We start from the raw sequence: 22,126 nt of genomic DNA on the forward strand, positions 1-22,126 counted from the left end.
AATCGGGAACGAGTCTCGTTGTCGGTAGTGGTACTTTTACTGGATTTTTCTAATCCTGACATGCAAGATGAATTTCAAATTTGTTAATATTTTTTTCATATGACTAAAATTGATATATCTTACCATCCGTACGGTTGGATCGTCGAAAAAATTATTTAAAAAATTAATCTTCTAAATCAGGAACGCATCACGTTGTCGAAAGTGGTACTTTTACTGGATTTTTCTAATCCTGACATGCAAGATAAATTTCAAATTTTTAATATTTTTTTCATATAACTAAAATTGATATATCTTAACATCCGTATGGTTGGATCGTCGAAAAAATCATTTTAAAACTTAATCTTGTAAATCGGGAACAAGTCTCGTTGTCGGGAGGGGTACTTTTACTGGATTTTTCTAATCCTGACATGCAAGATGAATTTCAAATTTTTTAATAATTTTTTTATATGACTAAAATTGATATATCTTAACATCTGTATGGTTGGATGATCAAAAATATCATTTTAAAAATTTATCTTCTAAATCAGAAACGCGTCTCGTTGTTAGAAGTGATACTTTTACTGAATTTTTCTAATCCTCACATGCAAGATGAATTTGAAATTTGTTAATATATTTTCATATGACTAAAATTGATAAATCTTAACATCCGTAAGGTTGGATCGTAGAAAAAATCATTTTAAAATTAATCTTGTAAATCGGGAACGAGTCTCGTTGTCGGTAGTGGTACTTTTACTTAATTTTTCTAATCCTGACATGCAAGATGAATTTCAAATTTATTAATATTTTTTTTATATGACTAAAATTGATATATCTTAACATCCGTACAGTTGGATCGTTAAAAAAATCATTTTAAAAATTAATCCTGTAAATCGGGAACGAGTCTCGTTATCGGGAGTGGTACTTTTACTAGATTTTTCTAATCCTGGCGTGCAAGATGAATTTCAATTTTTTTTAATAATTTTTTCATATGACTAAAATTGATATATCTTAACATCCGTACGGTTGGATCGTCAAAAAAATAATTTTCAAAATTAATCTTCTAAATCAGGAACGCGTCTCGTTGTCGGGAGGGGTACTTTTACTGGATTTTTCTAATCCTCACATGCAAGATGAATTTCAAATTTGTTAATATTTTTTTCATATGACTAAAATTGATATATCTTACCATCCGTACGGTTGGATCGTCGAAAAAAATAGTTTAAAAATTAATCTTCTAAATCAGGAACGCGTTACATTGTCGAAAGTGGTACTTTTACTGGATTTTTCTAATCCTGACATGCAAGGTAGATTTCAAATTTTTAATAATTTTTTCATATGACTAAAATTGATATATCTTAACATCCGTACGGTTGGATCGTCTAAAAAATCATTTTAAAATTAATCTTGTAAATCAGGAACGAGTCTCATTGTTGGGAGTGGTACTTTTACTGGATTTTTCTAATCCTGATGTGCAAGATGGATTTCAAATTTTTTAATAATTTTTTCATATAACTAAAATTGATATATCTTAACATCCGTATGGTTGGATGATCGAAAAAATCATTTTAAAAATTAATCTTCTAAATCAGAAACGCGTCTCGTTGTTGGAAGTTGTACTTTTACTGAATTTTTCTAATCATGACATGGAAGATGAATTTGAAATTTGTTAATATTTTTTCATATGGCTAAAATTCATATATCTTAACATCCGTATGGTTGGATCATCGAAAAAATCATTTTAAAATTAATCTTGTAAATCGTGAAGGAGTCTCGTTGTCGGTAGTGGTACTTTTACTGAATTTTTCTAATCCTGAGATGCAAGATGAATTTCAAATTTATCAATATTTTTTTCATATGACTAAAATTGATATATCTTAACATCCGTTCGATTGGATCGTCAAAAAAATTATTTTAAAATTAATCTTGTAAATCGGGAACGATTCTCGTTATCGGGAGTGGTACTTTTACTAGATTTTTCTAATCCTGACGTGCAAGATGAATTTCAAATTTTTTAATAATTTTTTCATATGCCTAAAATTGATATATCTTAACATCCGTACGGTTGGATCGTCGAAAAAATAATTTTAAAATTTAATCTTCTAAATCATGAACGCGTCTCGTTGTCGAAAGTGGTACTTTTACTCGTTTTTTCTAATCCTGACATGCAAGATAAATTTCAAATTTTTAATAATTTTTTCATATGACTAAAATTGATATATCTTAACATCCGTATGGTCGGATCGTCGAAAAAATTATTTTAAAAATTAATCTTTTAAATCGGGAATGAGGTACTTTTACTGGATTTTTCTAATCCTAACATGTAAGATTAATTTCAAATTTTTTTAATAATTTTTTCATATTACTAAAATTGATATATCTTAACATTCGTATGGTCGGATGATCGAAAAAATCATTTTAAAAATTAATCTTCTAAATTAGAAACGAGTCTCGTTGTCGGGAGTTGTATTTTTACTAAATTTTTCTAATCCTGAAATGCAAGATGAATTTAAAATTTTTTAATATTTTTTCATATGACTAAAATTGATATATCTTAACATCTGTACGGTTAGATCGTCGAAAAAATCATTTTAAAATAAATCTTGTAAATCGGGAACGAGTCTCGTTGTCGGTAGTGGTACTTTTACTAGATTTTTCTAATCCTAACATGCAAGATAAATTTCAAATTTATTAATATTTTTTTCATATGACTAAAACTGATATATCTTAATATCCATAGGATTAGATCATCGAAAAAATCATTTTAAAATTAATCTTGTAAATTGGGAACGAGTCTCGTTGTCGATAGTGGTACTTTTACTGGATTTTTCTAATCCTGACATGCAAGATGAATTTCAAATTTGTTAATATTTTTTTCATATGACTAAAATTGATATATCTTACCATCCGTACGGTTGGATCGTCGAAAAAATTATTTAAAAAATTAATCTTCTAAATCAGGAACGCGTCTCGTTGTCGAAAGTGGTACTTTTACTGGATTTTTCTAATCCTGACATGCAAGATAAATTTCAAATTTTTAATAATTTTTTCATATAACTAAAATTGATATATCTTAACATCCGTATGGTTGGATCGTCGAAAAAATCATTTTAAAACTTAATCTTGTAAATCGGGAACAAGTCTCGTTGTCGGGAGGGGTACTTTTATTGGATTTTTCTAATCCTGACATGCAAGATGAATTTCAAATTTTTTAATAATTTTTTATATGACTAAAATTGATATATCTTAACATCCGTATGGTTGGATGATCGAAAATATCATTTTAAAAATTTATCTTCTAAATCAGAAACGCGTCTCGTTGTTGGAAGTGATACTTTTACTGAATTTTTCTAATCCTCACCTGCAAGATGAATTTGAAATTTGTTAATATATTTTCATATGGCTAAAATTGATATATCTTAACATCCGTAAGGTTGGATCGTAGAAAAAATCATTTTAAAATTAATCTTGTAAATCGGGAACGAGTCTCGTTGTCGGTAGTGGTACTTTTACTTAATTTTTCTAATCCTGACATGCAAGATGAATTTCAAATTTATTAATATTTTTTTCATATGACTAAAATTGATATATCTTAACATCCGTACAGTTGGCTCGTCAAAAAAATCATTTTAAAAATTAATCTTGTAAATCGGGAACGAGTCTCGTTATCGGGAGTGGTACTTTTACTAGATTTTTCTAATCCTGACGTGCAAGATAAATTTCAAATTTTTTAATAATTTTTTCATATGACTAAAATTGATATATTTGAACATCCGTACGGTTGGATCGTTGAAAAAATAATTTTCAAAATTAATCTTCTAAATCAGGAACGCGTCTCGTTGTCGGGAGGGGTACTTTTACTGGATTTTTCTAATCCTCACATGCAAGATGAATTTCAAATTTGTTAATATTTTTTTCATATGACTAAAATTGATATATCTTACCATCCGTACGGTTGGATCGTCGAAAAAAAAGTTTAAAAATTAATCTTCTAAATGAGGAACGCGTTTCATTGTCAAAACTGGTACTTTTACTGGATTTTTCTAATCCTGACATGCAAGGTAGATTTCAAATTTTTAATAATTTTTCCATATGACTAAAATTGATATATCTTAACATCCATATGGTTGGATCGTCCAAAAAATTATTTTAAAAATTAATCTTGTAAATCGGGAACGAGTCTAATTGTCGGGAGTAAAACTTTTACTGGATTTTTCTAATCCTGATATGCAAGATGAATTTCAAATTTATTAATATTTTTTTCATATGACTAAAATTGATATATCTTAACATCCGTACGGTTGGATCGTCCATAAAATCATTTTAAAAATTAATCTTGTAAATCGGGAACGAGTCTAATTATCGGGAGTAATACTTTTACTGGATTTTTCTAATCCTGGCATGCAAGATGAATTTCAAATTTATTAATATTTTTTTTATATGACTAAAATTGATATATCTTAACATCCGTATGGTTGAATCGTCAAAAAATTATTTTAAAATTAATCTTGTAAATCGGGAACGAGTCTCGTTGTCAGTAGTGGTACTTTTACTGTATTTTTCTAATCCTAACATGCAAGATGAATTTCAAATTTATTAATATTTTTTTCATATCACTAAAATTGATATATCTTAACATCCGTACGGTTGGATCGTAGAAAAAATCATTTCAAAATTAATCTTGTAAATCGGGTACGAGTCTCGTTGTCGGTAGTGGTACTTTTATTGGATTTTTCTAATCATGACATGCAAGATGAATTTCAAATTTTTAATAATTTTTTCATATGACTAAAATTGATATATCTTAACATCCGTAGGGTTCGATCATCGAAAAAATCATTTTAAATATTAATCTTCTAAATCGGGAACGAGTCTAATTGTCGGGAGATGTACTTTTACTGGATTTTTCTAATCTTGACATGCAAGATGAATTTCAAATTTTTTAATAATTTTTTCATATGACTAAAATTGATATATCTTAACATCCGTATGTTTGGATGATCGAAAAAATCTTTTTAAAAATTAATCTGCTAAATCAGAAACGCGTCTCGTTGCCGGGAGTGGTACTTTTACTGAATTTTTCTAATCCTGACATGCAAGATGAATTTCAAATTTGTTAATATTTTTTCATATGACTAAAATTTATATATCTTAACATCCGTTTGGTTGGATTGTCGAAAAAATCATTTTAAAATTAATCTGGTAAATCGGGAACGAGTCTCGTTGTTGGTAGTGGTACCCACTGAAATTACTTAGACAACTGTTTTCATTCTGTTGTTTGATGGTGTAGAGGACAACCTTTCTGAAAAACCATTGTCTGAATTACACAATTTAATGTCAAAACCGTTGTCTTATATCCCTATACGTTAACATAGTAACAACGGTTTGTAATCGTTGTGTGAAAGATCTACTACAACACTATATTTAAAAAACCGTTGTCCGACTCGATGAGAGGATACAACTTGTATAACAGTTTAAAAAAGATGGATATCCGTTGTTTGTTCTGGAGCTCACACAACTATTTTTTCTGCAAAATCAATTCACCGTTGTATGATTTTTTAGGACGACGGTTTTTTTTAACCGTTGTCGGTCAACCGTTGTCTGAATGCAAATTTCTTGTGGTGGGTGACTGAAAAATAAAATCTATATGTACAAGAGATGTCAGATGTGCGCATAAAAATGCTCAATAATAACGAAACATGAAGCTTAAACCTGCACCAAAAAGTAATATGCTTCTATCATAAGAATGGGGACTAAAGATTGTTGTTTAAGCACATAAAAAGGACAGCAACTTCATCAGCAATATGAAAACCAGATGCAGTGGCCAAGAAATCACCTTGAAGACAGCAGGGCGGCTATACCTAATTTTTTTCTAGCCAAATAAGAAAGGCCACGACATGGATAGATTCATCAACATTTCGGCCTAGATTATAGATTATCATGTAACAAACTTGATATAGTTGTGTAAAGAGGGGTTTATATAACAATCTTGGAGTCTTCCAAGGTTTTATTTTAAAGGAATGTTGCATATTTTACATAAATTAAATATTATTTTTGGATTACACATATTATCTTTTCTACTATATAATGATGCTTATTCTCTCGTATAGACATCATTAAAAAAATATAAATATAATGTAACGTATATTGTTTTCCATGTATGAGAATGGTTGTAATGGTTACATTTTGAGATTATGTATAACTACATTATAGCACAACTAATTTGTAAATTTATCTACTCTTTTTTATGAGTTATTTTACATTATCCATAAAATAAATGTTTTCAAATGATGTATACATAGAAGATAATTATTGTAAGGACGTCATTATATTTATGTACTTTTGAATTATTATAATTTTATATAATTTATACTATATATTTGTAACGAGAAATCATCTTCATATATTCTTTTTTCTGATTTTCTGTGGTGTGCGATGGGCAAGTTATGTGTCAAATTTTGATCGGTCTTTCAATCATTAATGTTGATGGATCCCCCTACATTTACATCAATTTCACCAATGGAAACACTCCAAATTCATAAAAGGTATGAAAGTTAGTATTTAATGTGCAAGAAAAACCTTTCTTTCTTTAATGTTTTTGTTTTTTCAAATATAATTAGTACATATATGGATTTGGTCCTTATTTTCTTGTTACTATTACTAAAACATATTTTCAATCACACAATGGTTGACAGAAATGGTTAAAAAACTACTTGTTGTCCTAAAAACAACGGTGAATTGGTTTTGCAAGAAAAACTGTTGTGTGAGCTTCAGAACAAACAATAGTTACCTAACAGTTTAAAAAATTGTTATCTTCATTTTGTCCTCCGGCGGAATCAGACAACAGTTTATAAACTACACTATTGACTTGCTAAGACAACACCCTAAAATCATTGTTAAATAACAACATTTTATCAGCTTAAGACAATGGTTTTGGTGCTTATGTTGTGTAATTTAGACAAGTGTTTATGGTTACCCTTGTCTGATTTAACAACAAACAACTATGTATATATACCATTGTTAAAAGGAAAGGCTACAGACAATGCTCTTTCAGAGCATTATTTATAAGATTCACACAACGGATTTGTAACGCTTTGTCTAAACACCACAGTTAAAAAGATACTTTTAGAGGTTGTGATTTGAAATGATTTTTTTTCATTTTCCCTCCTATTTTAATTTTATCTTCCCCAAAATATTAACAACTCATAAGTTTAGTTTTTTCATCTCTCAAATAATAGACAACGTTTTCAGATGAAAAAAACTTGTTGGAAACTCAAATACACAATGGTTTGGTTCTCCTGGCCTGTTGTCTAAACTCAAGGTAGAAGACAATTTTATAGATTATGATAGTAATTGTTGTCTTTGAGTAATTTTAAAAAGAAAAATTCACTTGTATATGTCAAATCCCCGAAAAATTAATCCAAAAGAATCAAACCAATGACTAGCTAACAAAAAATCATCCAACCAATATAGAACAGCAAAATAACCTCAATTATGTTGGCAAATTAGAATATTTCCTCAAGTCAACAACTAATTACAATTGGATAATTCACAAACCAAATTCTATTATAATTTGACAAGATAATTAATCGAAAAACATAAAATTTGATTGAGCTTTCATGATACCATATAAAGCTTCCATAACTAAGTGACCAAATGTAACGATCTATTGGCAGAGAAGAAGTAGTGTATCATATATTGAACACCTTATCCCATCCAGAATTCCCTCCAAATCCTTGACAAGCTACCAACTGTTGTAATTAAGCATGTACATACAATTAACAATGCAATCAAATAGGCTTTTCCACGAAGATGGGCAAAAATGAGCAACAATGCAATCCGGCGAAATAATCACATTGGTCACTGAAAGAAAAATAAAAAAAAACTAAACATGGATACCAATATTTAAGATTAATAGGGTTTATGGCCCATAAATACTACTATCCTATAATTACATGACACTAAATCCAACATATGAATGCCAAACAGTCCAAACAATCAAGAAAATGTTAAGTGATAAATTAGAAAATGACATATTCCGGTGTGATAAATCATTTATAAAAATTATAAAAAACTGCTAAATTCATATATATTAAAACAGAAATCGTAACTGACACGAATTAATTAAAATGTCAAATTTTGACAAACAAAATAATTCGAGAAATAAAAAAATATTACGAATAAATAACTGATAAAAGGCAGAGAGGTGCACTCATGTTGGGGAAATTTTCTAAATAATTTAACTTAAAAGAAGGTAATTATTACCATCATGGGAGTTGAATCCATTCATCTTCGTCCCGCATATAACTAGCTTTTTCCTGATCAAGTTCGTCAACAATGGGAAACGTTGGCATGTGCAGCTCATTCTCAATTTCTATTTCTACTGATCCATCATTTTCATCATCACATTGTTCATAATAGTTCTCTTCTGGTAATTTCAACATGACATACCAATATTTTTCAAGAGGATCATCAATGTAAAAAACTTGCTTAACATGTTTCCCTAGCACGAAAGGATCATTTACGAAACCTAATTGTTCAAATTAACAATTGTATATCCCAACTCATCTACCTTAACCTGGCTCATATCTACCCAATTACAACAAAATATTGGGAGTTTAAATTTGTAATAGTCTAACTTCCATATACTTTTTATAACTCCATAGTAGGTATGTAAAGTATGCTCAATATTCTTCTCCTTCCCTGCACAAGCATAGTATCTGCAACGAGACAGACGCCACTACACTGAACTTGTCGAGTGTCATCACGCTCCTTGGTGCTATACGTAACACCATTGATTTTATATATGCTAAATGCAGGGACATTCTTGTTGGGCCCTTTCGCAATCCACCTTATCTCCTCAGGTACGTTATTATGGTCATCCAACAATTCTGATTCAATCTATTTAAAACAAATTGATTAAAATAATTATATTTTCATATTAAAATTAATTTTGAGACTAAATGTATTCCCAGATATTTTCAAGTTCCTCTGTTTCATTTTTTAACCATCATAATCAAATTTAAAAAAAATGTCATTTTCTATATAAAAAACTTTGTTTTCTTGAATAAACAAATAACAAATACATATACCGTGAAATATAAACTAGGCCTATTTATAACATTTTTAATCAGATAACAATCATACATTTTTCCAGAACCATTTGTGAAATTCTGCATTTTGCTTGTTTTTAAGCTAGACTTCGTCATTTTCATGTTGTTGGTATCTTATCATCAAAGATGCCATATGCACACTGCGAGAAAAATCAATTTCTTTAGTATATTAATCAAAGTGCAGAAAATAATGAAATAACACACACTTAAATGTCAGTAACTTACTCAAAATATGGCCTAATGACATTTGTATTTTGGAGAAAATACAAATGTTCTAGATGAAAGTCCTCGCCGCTCGACTTTATCAATGTCATACCAGATAGAAGTCTTGCATTCTATACATGCTTTGCATTTCAGACACTCCTACGATAGCTTTTTCAAAATTTACCAAACACTCAACCGCCTCTTCGGCGACGTATGCCTCAGCAATACAACATTCGGGATGAGCCGGGTTTTGTACATATCCTTTAAACGCCTTCATATATCTCTCGAAGGGTTACATCCAGCGAAGGAATATTGGCCCACAAAGTTTAACCTCTCTCATGAGATGAACTGAGAGATGGATCATCACATCAAAGAACGAAAGGGGAAAGTGCTTTTCAAGCTAGAACAATGTTTCCACTAACTCACTCTGCATTTTCCAACTTGTCTACATCGATCACTTTACTACAAACTGCTTTGAAGAAAAGGCAAAACCTAATAATTGTGCATATGACTCGTTTTTGTACTACTGACCTAATGGAGATTTGAAGCAAATAATGCAATATCATGTGACAATCATGAGATTTCATTCCAACAAGGTGAAGATTTCCCATGTTTACCAGATTCTTGATATTTGAACAAAATGCATCTACAACTTCATTTTATGAAATCATGAGCAAACTATTTATTTTCTCCATGCATTAAGTTCCATGCCGCCAAATGGCACCTTTTCTTTCTTTCCGGGAGTCTTTGGTCTCAGCTCCGTTCATATTCCCATTTCAGCCATATCAAGACGGACCGACTCTATCTTTTATCTTCCCCGAAATATTTAGTAAAGTTCCAAGCAGAGCTTCACATATATTTCTACCTTCTATAAGGATGATGACGAGGCAACCATCTTCGATGCCTCATAATCACCGTTTGACGGTAATTAACCAGCCTAGTAGCTTTTATTTCATCAATACAAATAGTACAAGCATTATACCATTTAATTACATTTCTTGACAAGTTCCTTAAGGCAGGATAATCACTTATTATCCATAATAAAATGCCCGTAAGCATGAAAGAATCTTTCTTATAAGCATCATACATTTGTTTCCAACGCCATAACTCTTACAGATCTTCTATTAGTGGTAGAAAGAACACGTCGATATCATTTCCAGGCTCTGTCGGTCCTGATATTAACAAGCAGAGGATAATATAATTTCTCTTCATACAAAGCCATGGAGGAAGGTTGTAAATTGATAGCAAAACTGGCCAACTTGAGTAATCAGTATGGTTTTCATGAAAATGATTGAAACCGTCGGATGATAAAGCTAATCGAAGGTTCCTAGTCTCTGATATAAAATTAGGCCATTTTTGGTCGACATTCTTCCATGTTTTTTAATCAACCAGATGCCTCATTTTACCATTCTTTTGTCGCTCGGTGTCATGCCATATCATATCCTTTGCAATTTAAGGTGTATTGAACAAATTTTGTAATCTTGGTATCAGCGTGAAATACCATAGAACCTTAGTAGGGACCCCTTCAAGTTCATCTCCTTTGTTATTCAATTTCCATCTAGAGGTCTTACATACACCTTAAGTAGTCTCATCTTCATCTAAATCACCATGGTATAAGAGATAATTATTCAAATACGTGTGTATCTTTTCATACCCCATTCCTAATGCACATAAGGTTTTCTTTGCTTCATTGAAGGAAGAAGGGCTGTTGTTGCCTTCCGGAAGTAAAGACCCAAGTAATTATAGAATAATACTGATGCATGAATCAGATGTAGCATGCTTCACTTTCAAGTTATATAACTGAACCAAAGCTTTCATCTTAGTGTACCTCTCACATCTAGGATAAAGAGGTTGATGTTCACCTTTAACATGGTTGATGAAATCAGAAGAATGCGAAGACATATCATCATTATCGTCATCATCACGTTCACCCATTCTTGAGGCGACTTAATTGATAGATTCCGAAGTGTCGATTTCATCAGAACTTTCTACGGAATTATTCTCCCCTTTCCATATCAAATATGTATAAGTTTTATCAATACCATTTTGAAAAAAATGGTTTTTAACTATATGCGCTCTCTATGATTTACTATGTGCGCAGTTTACACATGGACAACTGATTTTTTCTGCATTAAACCCATTCTCAAATGCAAACATTAACAAATCTTCCACTCCATGTTTGAACTCTTTTGTTCTTCTATTCGCTTTTAACCATGATATATCCATCTTTTAAAAGTCAGAATAAAACCTCAAATTCCACTATTTATAGCTAAATTATGAAATATTTATATTTCCCTCAAATCTTTATAAATGAACCCTAATTGAAGTTAAAAATCATAAAATCGTCAAAATGAATTCAAAACATAGGACATATATAACCCGAATTCTTAAAAGACTGTACTTACCTGTCCAAGTATAATATTCAATTTCACTCCTTATAGCTTCTTAAAAATGAATTGTGAAGTCTTTATATTTCCCCCAAATCAATATGAACCCTAACTGAAGTTCGGAATCATAAAAAAATGAATTCAAAACAGAGTACAAATATAACCCTAATTCTTAAAAGACTGTAATAACATGTTCAAGTATGAAAAGAAATTTAAAACCTGAGTTTTTTCAATTCTTGATGTCTTGAATTCTTTATGTGACTGAGATTTGAGGACTTGAGAGTATGAGCATTGATTTGAGAGTATTAGCACGAATTAGAGCATAGATTTGAGTTAACGGATTTGAGAGCATGTACGAGAGACATGGATGAACGTCCTAACTAACAAGTCAATAAATATGTTCTTATTTAGACAGAATTGTCATTACAACTTACGATTTGTCTAAAATAACATAATTAATAATATTTGTAAGTTTCAGTTAAATTGTTATATAAGAATTATGTGGCTGATAAATTAAAATATTTTGAATAATATTATTTCATTCATTTTATAGGACCACAATAATTTAGATTTTATGTATTTGACTAAATCGTTACAGACGAATAAATTACATAATTTATTAAAATATAAATAATCAAAAATTATTTTAACGAAATGGTATATCGATAATAAGAATATCAAAGTTATATTACACGAAAAATTCAACTTTCATAGAGAATATTGAAGTTTCATAGCATGCGATTAGTGTTTCTGAACACTGGGCTAAAAATAGTTTTTATGAAATTTGGTCAATTGTGATGTTGTTGTTTCAGAGATATTTGTGTAGTTTGAATCACATAGAATGTCTTTAATATCATTTTTAACTTCAATATTTTTTAAATTATGTGTGTTAAATGATCAGTAAACAAATCATCTATTTATTTTTAGTATGTTATTTGTTTTACAACTTGATCGTATCGGCAGTTGGGAGTTCCAAAAATATATTGTTTTGCATAATGGTGTTTTTGAAAAACTATAACTGACTGGTCATAGGTTCGACTTTTTCAAGTTGATATCTAGTTTATCAATATTTTCAAAATTTGTAAACATTTTCGACGATCCAATTATACGGATGTTTAAATCAACCTTTCAATGATCAAAACATACGGATGTGCTTTGAATATGAATATGATTACCATTTACAATATTCAAGTTAATTTACAATATCGATACCCTTTCTAGAAAAAGATGTACCGATATGCTTTTATATTAATCAAAACTTTCTTACTAAGCATTATCAGTTACCCTAAAAACTAAACTTTAAACCCTAACCTAAACGTGAATAATTTTGTAACGCCTAAACCCTATAACTACTTTAATATTTCGTAAACCTAAGTATCATTTGTATATGTCAGTGTACGTCTTGATATTCTTTATTGTACATATACTTGTAAAATATATCGAATTGTTGCATACGAATGATAGAATTTAAATTTTTCATAATTAAGGCTTGTTTATTTCCGACTTATAAGTCGCCTTATTACTTATAATTCCGTAATAACTTACAAACGAATGTTTGTCGACCCAACTTATAAGTTGAATTTATGACTTATAAGTTGATAAGTTGAGTGTTAGTAACGACGTACTTTTTCTGAACTTATTTTGATTTTTCTTTTTTTTATTAACTTTATTATTTAAAAATATATTTTTAAATGTTAATCTAATCTAAAATTAAGGAATTAAGATAATTTTTAATCATAGGTTAATATTTTATGATTTTCCGAACAGACACTTAATGTCCTTAATTATTATGTTTTCAATAAATGTTGGGCCACAAACGTCTCTGTTAGCGTAATGTATATAGTTATTTATTGATTATAGTGATATGATCAACGTGTTCGAATCAGATTATCAAACTTTTAAGGTACCAAAAATTTAATTTTTATGGATAACATCGAATATTATTTCAACATATGTACTCACGAACATCGAACTTTTTCAAATTAAAAGTTTAAGTATAAAGTATTGCTTATTTTTGTTTTGGATTCTAGACAACGGTTTAGGATAAAAACCTTTGTTGGGAAACTTATTACACAATGGTTTCACTAAGAAACTGTTACCCAAATAATAATAAATAACATTACCTACAATAACTGTTTCATGTAGGAACCATTGTGTGCGAGTATATCTTACAATGGTTGGTAAATTAAATAGTTGTCAGTCTGTTTAGTACAAATATCTACAAATATATGGATAATTAGATGTTTTTTAACTTTTAATTTTTAGTTTTTAAAAAAATTAAATAATAACTAATATTATTGATCTTTAGATTAAAGAAGATCTGTGTCTAGGCAGTTGATTTGAACTGAAATTTTTTCAATTGCCCTATCTTTTGAATTTCATCTCCCCCTTTATTTTTTTAGTATCCCCCCAAAATATCCCCCAAAATTTTATATCCCAAAATTTCAACTCCCTAGACATCAGTTACTCCCCAACATAAGTTATTAAACTCCCCAACACACGATCTCTTCTTCCATTCACACGATTTTCTTCTCCATTCACTGTAATTTTCTTCACACGATCTCTACTTCCATTCGATTCTACTAGTATGTTCCTAATTCGAGCCACTAAAGCCTAATACATGCCTAATACATGTTAGAAACCATAAATCCCTCATCTATATTTGGGGGGTTTTGATTTTTACATGTTTTTAATAAGTTTCGAAAACCCTCTTCAATTTATTTGGGGGTTTTGATTTTTTATTATTAATTTTAATTTAAGCTCTTTGATGATGATTGTGGAGTGTAGATCTGATGATATGTTTGGGGTTTTTGATTTTTAACTTAATTTTTTATGGGATTTAAAACCACCTTAAATTTTGCATGCAATTTCAATTGTATTGTGGAGTGTTGTTATTGAGTTTTACTTGATGTCTTCGCTTTTTAGAGTGTTGTTAGTGAGTTTTACTTGATGTATTGTGTCTTTGCGTTGTTTACATTTTACATACAATTGTATTGAGTTTTACTGAGTTTGATGTTTCGATGACACTTTACATACAATTGTGGAGTGTTGAGTGTTATGTCAAAAATTTGTGTTTCTTGTAAGTGATTAACAAAACCATGTTTCTCTGTTGTCCAATTTTTATTTCTTCAATTAGATTATCATGTTAATGTTATTGTTAATCATGTAATTTTACTGAGTTTTACTGAGTTTACTGTCATGTTAATGTTGTACTTATTCTTTGTTTGTGTGCTTTATAGATTATGGATACTCCTAAGAAGAAGACCAATGCAGAAAAGAGAAATTCGAAAAAGGAAGCGTCTCATAGGAATGGGTTCAAAAAGACGTGATCTTCACCCCCATCCAAGCATAATGAGTGTGCTAAGGGCTTTAAAAAAGACAAAGTCCTCAAACACTGAGACCTCCACTCCATTGATTTCTCCCCCAAAAACTGTGAAGAAGGCCATTTTTGAAAACTTACAAAAGAAAATTTCAAAGAATAGAAAACAAGAAAAGGCTGTTACAACTATGGACAATACTCAAGGACTAAAACTATTGAAGCGAGCACTACGCCATAAACGGCCTTCTACCACATAATTACGTGATGTTGCCGTAGATAATGTTGCAGTAGCTACATGATAATGCACCATACTGCAACATATTTTAATTATGTTAGCATAGGTCTCGTAAAGTGTTTCCAATACATATTTTTAATAAAAATATTCAATTTTTTTTTAAAAATTAAATAAATAAATGCTGATGTGGCAGAGCTGGGTCCCCACACAGCTGATGTGGCAGGTGAGTCACCCCATATGGGTCCCACCTTGCTGACGTGGCAGGTGGACCCCTGCTGACGCGGCAGGGGGGCCCTGCTGACGTGGCGGGTGGGTCCCCCATGTGGGCCCCACCTTGCTGACGTGGAAGGAGGTCCTTATTGACGTGGCAGGGGCGAGGTGGCAGTGGTGAAGTATTAAATCAAAAAATTTCAGAAATTTTGCACTATCCAGGATTTGAACCCAAGACCTCCTACAAAACAAAATTGAGTGCAAACCACTACACCAAGGAAGACAATGTGTTGTATTCCACATTATTTAAATAAAATTAAGCAATCAAAGCAGACTGACCCGTGTTTGGGCTAGTTTCCCGAGTGAAGTATCGATTGTTTAAAATAAATTTTCGATGATTATATATTAGATTTTTTAGAGATATTGAAAAAATGGGGAAAATAATTAAAATATGATTTTTTTTATTTTTGTAATTATATAGACAATTGTTTGAGTGTATAGTATTTTTTGTGCATTTTTTAAAATTTTCTAGTTATTTTCTGTTGATTTTTAATTAGTCTATAATTTAATAAATAAAAATAGAAATCAACTACTGGATCACTACGTGGCAGAAAAGTATTGGCTGATGAATGCATCACGTGGATCACCAGCTTCAGTTTTAATCTGGACCATCAGATCAGTTTAAAGAAAACCAATTTGGGTAAATCCTGAGTGTTGGTTCATAATAAACTGAAACAGATGACGAGAAAGAGAAGCCGGCGATTAGTAGGGTTAAGGAGAGGGAGAAAAGCGGCAGAGGAAGATGGGAAGAGATGAAGGTTTGAGGGAAGGAAGAGGCGGCAGACGATTTGGGGAGGTTTACAGAAGCCAATTGATGAGGCGGCGGACAATTAGTCATCTTTTCTTTCTTTTTAAAACTTTGGTGCCTGTTTATTTGGGGAAGAGATGAATGATTATGAACCAGTGCCTATTTACTAGCACTAGTTGTTTGAAAGTGTGCGGTTCATATGCTTGTCAGAGTTGTAGCAGGACTAATTGAGGTTGCAACGGACAATAGGACTCGCAGAAAGGTATTAAAATTCTACTTAGTACTGCTTACTTGAATTCGATGTTTTAGATGTTTATTTAATCTGCAAGAAAGTCTCGTACATATAAGTATTTGTCTAAATTCCTATTATTTGTAGTGAAATTTCTAATAAGCTTTGTTATATTTAGAGTGTAAAACTTGATTTATATATATTTTATTGATAATGATTTATGCAATGATAATGAAAGGTGGGATGCAGAGACTGACATGGATGTCGATGAGCAGCGGTACATGTCTACTCCTATTTAAAATTTGTTTTCTTCCCTTTCTTTGGGAGACTTGAAACTAAGGCACTATATATTTTTGTATGGAAGAGTCAAAAGGGAACTCCTTGAACCTGAGCATAAAGATGTGGTACGTAATTTTATGGGAACACCCACATATTAATTATTCTGAATTTGTTAGCCTTAGAAGGTTAAATTTTTAATTATGAACTCAGAGTGGATCTAGGAATAAAGAGAATGAAAAGATGTCTTTGGGTAGTAACTCATCCCTCATCATTTTAAACACAAAAAGGCATAGTAATTTGTATATGGATTACAAATTTTCTTGAAAGTATTTCCTTCAGAATTGAAAAGGATTAGAGTGCATGTCCACATAGCAAATTTTATGGAATTCTAAGTTGCTTCCCCTGCCATAGCAAATATTACACTTGGTCTTAATCTTTCATTGTGAGGAAGGAGGTTAATTGTACAAGCTAGGTGGGGATTACATTTTTACAAAATTCGAGCTGGGGAGGGGGACTTGTGGAGTTCAGATATGTAGAGTTTAAGTCCTGGGTAACATTAGGGTACGCTATATGTTTTCCTGAAATCCTTGTGGACTGTTCAGATAGTGGATTTTATGCAATGATTTATGTATATTTTATTGTAACTTGGGTTGAAAGTTGACTTCAGATTCATGTTAAAGCAAAATTATTTTGTCCATGTGATTTTATCTGTACCAGGCACCCGTTAATGCCAGAAAACAGAGCTCTCCTTGGGAACATGTATTCATTTTGATTCATGTGACTAACAATTCTTTACTAGGAACCAACAAGTGCCTGGTAGTGTGTATGTGAACAACCAATGGCCTTTCCATTAATCTTTTTAGACGCCACCAACGCGTGCTAAATCTCTAAAGCATGGAAGGAACAAGAGTGTCACTGGTGGACTAGTTAACTCCTTAGAAGTAAGTGGTTCAGGTCCTAGCCACCAAGAACAGGACAGGTCTCCCAAGCTTAGTCAGGCAAATAATTGTAAGGATGTTTCTATATCAAAGAAGTTTCTTAGGAAATCCTTTTCTAGGAGATGATGTCGCATGCTGAATTAACAGTTGGTGTTAAGAAATATGCTTTCGATAATTTAAAAGTTGTACGTTGTAGGTGTTTCGAATTTCAAGCTCGGGTTCTTTGTGCATAATTTTGTTCATATAACTGTTTTGAAAGCTATGTAATCATATCTGCACAGTTCTTGTGAAAAATGGTGCACATTTTATGTACTACATATTTCTTGTAATTGTGTGAATGAATATATTGTTTGGTAAAGCAAAGTTCTATCATGTACTGAAGAATCCATCTGTGAAATGCTGTTACTGATTTTTAGCACTGATTGAGATATCTATATCTAATTATATCTTTTGCCATTTGTAACACCCATGCTCATATGATGATGTGGCTATGTGGGTCCCACATCTTGACGTGGTAGTCCACGTTGTCATGCGGTCCCCAGTCAGCAGGACCCACCTACCCACGTGTCAAGCCACGTGTCCAGCTACGTGGCCGTCCATGTGACAATCCACATGTCATGTGGGCCCATTTTTTTACAAAATCACAGTTTTTAGCAACATAATTTTTGGTGTTGCCCTAAATGAGAAAATGTTGCCTTTGAACCCTAAGGCAACATCGTAAATACTAACATCAGAAAAGTATTGCCGTTAATTTTTTTAATCTTTTGCAACATTTATTGGGCCCCCGGTAACTTATTTGGAATGTTGCAGAAAGCCATTATTGGCGTAGTGGAGGGTGTGTAACGATGCACCGAATTATGAAACGCAAGATTCGAGGAATCAAACTTACCATGTCTTTTAATGCGAAAGGAGAGCCATATGGTGATGAAGGTAAAGAGATGCAATAATATATTAGAGTTTTGGCAAGAATCAAAACCCTGATCCGGCATGATTCTTGGAAATGTGTTCCTAAAGACACAAAGACAAAAATTTGGGACTGTGTGCAGGTAAAATGAATATAAATAACTTGCATCTTATTAACTTTTTTTATTATTATTTGTTCTTCATTAACTAGCATCTTTTAACTTTAATTTTATTGGTATATGTATGTAGATGGCTTATGTTGTACCTGAGTCTGCAAGAAAGATGGTATTCAGATCGGCCAGCAAAAAATGGAGAGAATTTAAATGTCAGCTGACCAAGTACTACATTCTTCCTTATGTGGATCAACCTCAAATTTTGGCACATCCTCTTACAGATTTTACTTTTATAGAAAAATAACACTGGGACATATTTGTTGTTGATCGCACGTCGCCTGAGTTTCTTGTATATTTCTACTTAGCTTTGTTCATTTTAATATTTACTTACTTATAATCTTCTAACCTTATTGTTACTTTTTATGAAGAAAATTCATAAAGAACAACAAAAAAGAAGGTAACTGAGTAAATATCTACATTGAATGTCTCGAAAAGGTTATGTTAATCTCGAGAATGAATGAGTTAGTGATAATGAAACAACATGCACGTTTTTGGCTTCATACTAATTTTCAAGCTTGTTTATATTATTACTAAGGTGATCCTCTACATGTAAAAGCAGTCTGAATCTCATCCAGATGCAGAGGAAGTAGATCGATCGGACACCAGGATCCTAGAAAGGATGGATGAAGATGGTAATTTTTTAAATGATGAAGTTGCAGAAAAATCTAAGGAAATTGTATGTTATTTATTGATATTTGTATTCAACATAATCAATTTCTCATGCTTTAAATATTTTTTCCAAACTACTAGCAAACTTTTAATTTTTTTTTTATAATTAAAACTATAGAAGTATGTTATGTACATTAAAATGGACTTTTATCTAAGAACATATAAGATTCAAACATATCGTAAAAAAATGTTACTCCTAATTTTGTAGAAAAAGTTGAAGGAGAAGGTTAAGGAGGGAAAACTCAAAGTTCAAGGTACTAATGATGGTTAGCAATGGCACTCGGTAAGCCTGAGCACGGAGGAAGCGTACGTGGTTAGGGCACTCATGTGAAACAGTCAGTTTACTTTGATATTCCGAGGGAAAAGAAAGTGAGGATACTGGAAGAAAGGGTACGTGAGGAAATTCAAACGTACATGGAAGAGGAGACACTAAAGATTATTAAAGAGAGAAATTCATTTTGGGCTGCTGAATTTGAAAAATAAAATGCACATTCATCAAAAAATGGTATACAACATGATGGTAGTCCGAAACCAAATTCCTAGCAAGCAAGCTGTCAGTCTAAGGGTTAGGCTGATGTGGATGTGGATGTAGGTGTTCATAAAAATGTGAAATTGATAGATAATTTGTTTGTTGATTTAGCAGTGGAGCTTGAGGATAATAAAAAGGTGGCGGGTGAGGATGATAATGGAAGGAATGTTTTTGAAAAGAATACATGTGAGGAAATAAACGTGGATTGTTCATAAATTGTTTGTGCAACAATTGATGAAGTACGCGTTCCCAAAGGACATGAGCAGACTATCCATGGAGTAAGTCTTGGAGAAAGAATACAAGAGTGTCTATCACTAAAGTCATTCAAGGAGATGCTAAGATTCCCTTTCCTATCGGGGATGAAATTTTGAATGTTCAAGAAGCCATGGAAACTTTTATTGCATGGCCGAGGAACATGATAGCTGTAGGAAAGAATAGCAATACTTCTCATATTTTGATCACGAAGGTCAGAATGCTTTTTTAGTATGGTTATTATATCTAGTATGTTTTCTTTTAATCTGTTCTTTTTACTATTTTGATTTGCGATTTTTTCAGAAAACCAAGAAAGGCCCGACTAAGAAAATAAAGAAGACGTAAAGTAACTAAAGATGTTGAACCAGAGCTTTTTGTTGAAATTGATCCGAATTATCCTTCTGCAATGAAACATTTGTGGACATGGGCAAAGAAAGCCTTGAGTGGTGGCCGAGCAATTTCTTTGAGCAAAGCAAAGAAACATTTGTTTTTACAAAGAAGCAAATCATGTTCTTATCAGAAATACATGCAATGTGCTCTGGAGGTGAAATGACAAGCTGTGTCATTTGCTTTTTTATTCAGTTATAAGCCTTTTCATTCAAATATTTTTTTATTTTTTTGGAGTATACAACCTAGGAATAAATATGAGAATCTTTACTGAGGACTGCTTAATTTTATTTGTATCTTCTTGAATGAATATGTGAAGAAACATAAGATGGTCAACATGAATAGTTTTGTAGATCCTGGCACAATGGGTATCATTAGATGTGGCAGTGCAGTGCATAGGTCTCGTGGATTATCTACATGATTTAAAGATTCTAGAAAAGGGAAACATTTACTCATGCCATACAATGATGTGTGAGTATTTATACTATCCCAAGCTATCAAGCTATTAAGCCTTTCCAGTTTTTCATTACCTGTCCAAGCGTAATATTCAATTTCACTAGTTATAGCTTCTTAAAAATGAATTATGAAGTCTTTATATTCCCCCCAAATCAATATGAACCCTAATTGAAGTTCAGAATTATAAAAAAACGAATTCATCGAAATGAATTCAAAACATAGTACATATATAACCCGAATTCTTAAAAAGATTGTACTTACCTGTTCAATTATGAAAAGAAATTTAAAACTCGAGTTCTTCAATCCTTGATGTCTTGAATTCTTGATGTGACTGAGATTGAGGACTTGAGAGTATGACCACGTATTTGAGAGTAATAGCACGAATTTGAGCATAGATTTGAGTTAATGGATTTGAGATCACGTACCAGAGACATGGATGAACGGCCTAACTAAAAAGTCAATAAATGTGTTCTAATTCAGACAGAATTGTATTAACAACGATATGTCTAAAATAAAAAAATTAATAATATTCGTAAGTTTCAGTTAAATTGTTATATAAGAATTATGTGGCTGATAAATTAAAATATTTCGAATAATATTTTTTCATTTATTTTCTAAGACCACAATAATTTAGATTTTATGTATTTGACTAAATCGTTACAGACGAATAAATTACATAATTTATTAAAATATAAATAATCAAAAATTATTTTAACGAAATAATATATTGATAATAAGAATATCAAAGTTATATTACACGAAAAATTTAACTTTCATAGAGAATATTGATGTTTCATAGCATGCGATTAGTGTTTCTGAACACTGGGCTAAAAATAGTTTTTATGATATTTGGTCAATTGTGATGTTGTTGTTTCAGAGATAACTGTGTAGTTTGGATTGCTTAGAATGTCTTTATTATCATTTTTAACTTCAATATTTTTAAATTCTGTGTGTTAAACGATCAGTAAACAAATCATCTATTTATTTTTAGTATGTTATTTATTTTAAAACCTGATCGTATCGGCAGTTGGGAGTTCCCAAATATATTATTTTACAAAA

General features: G+C 31.3%; 1 long non-coding RNA gene across 1 annotated transcript; it reads left to right on the forward strand.

Annotated features, from left to right (window-relative positions):
• The first annotated feature begins 16,189 nt into the window (after positions 1-16,189).
• Positions 16,190-17,922, forward strand: LOC141698516 (uncharacterized). Its single transcript, XR_012565142.1, has 3 exons — positions 16,190-16,514; positions 16,720-16,885; positions 17,478-17,922. It is a non-coding gene; the product is annotated as an uncharacterized LOC141698516 (long non-coding RNA).
• The last annotated feature ends 4,204 nt before the right edge of the window (positions 17,923-22,126 follow it).

The sequence above is a fragment of the Apium graveolens genome, chromosome 11 (genome assembly GCF_009905375.1).
Source record: "Apium graveolens cultivar Ventura chromosome 11, ASM990537v1, whole genome shotgun sequence".
NCBI lineage: Eukaryota > Viridiplantae > Streptophyta > Magnoliopsida > Apiales > Apiaceae > Apium > Apium graveolens.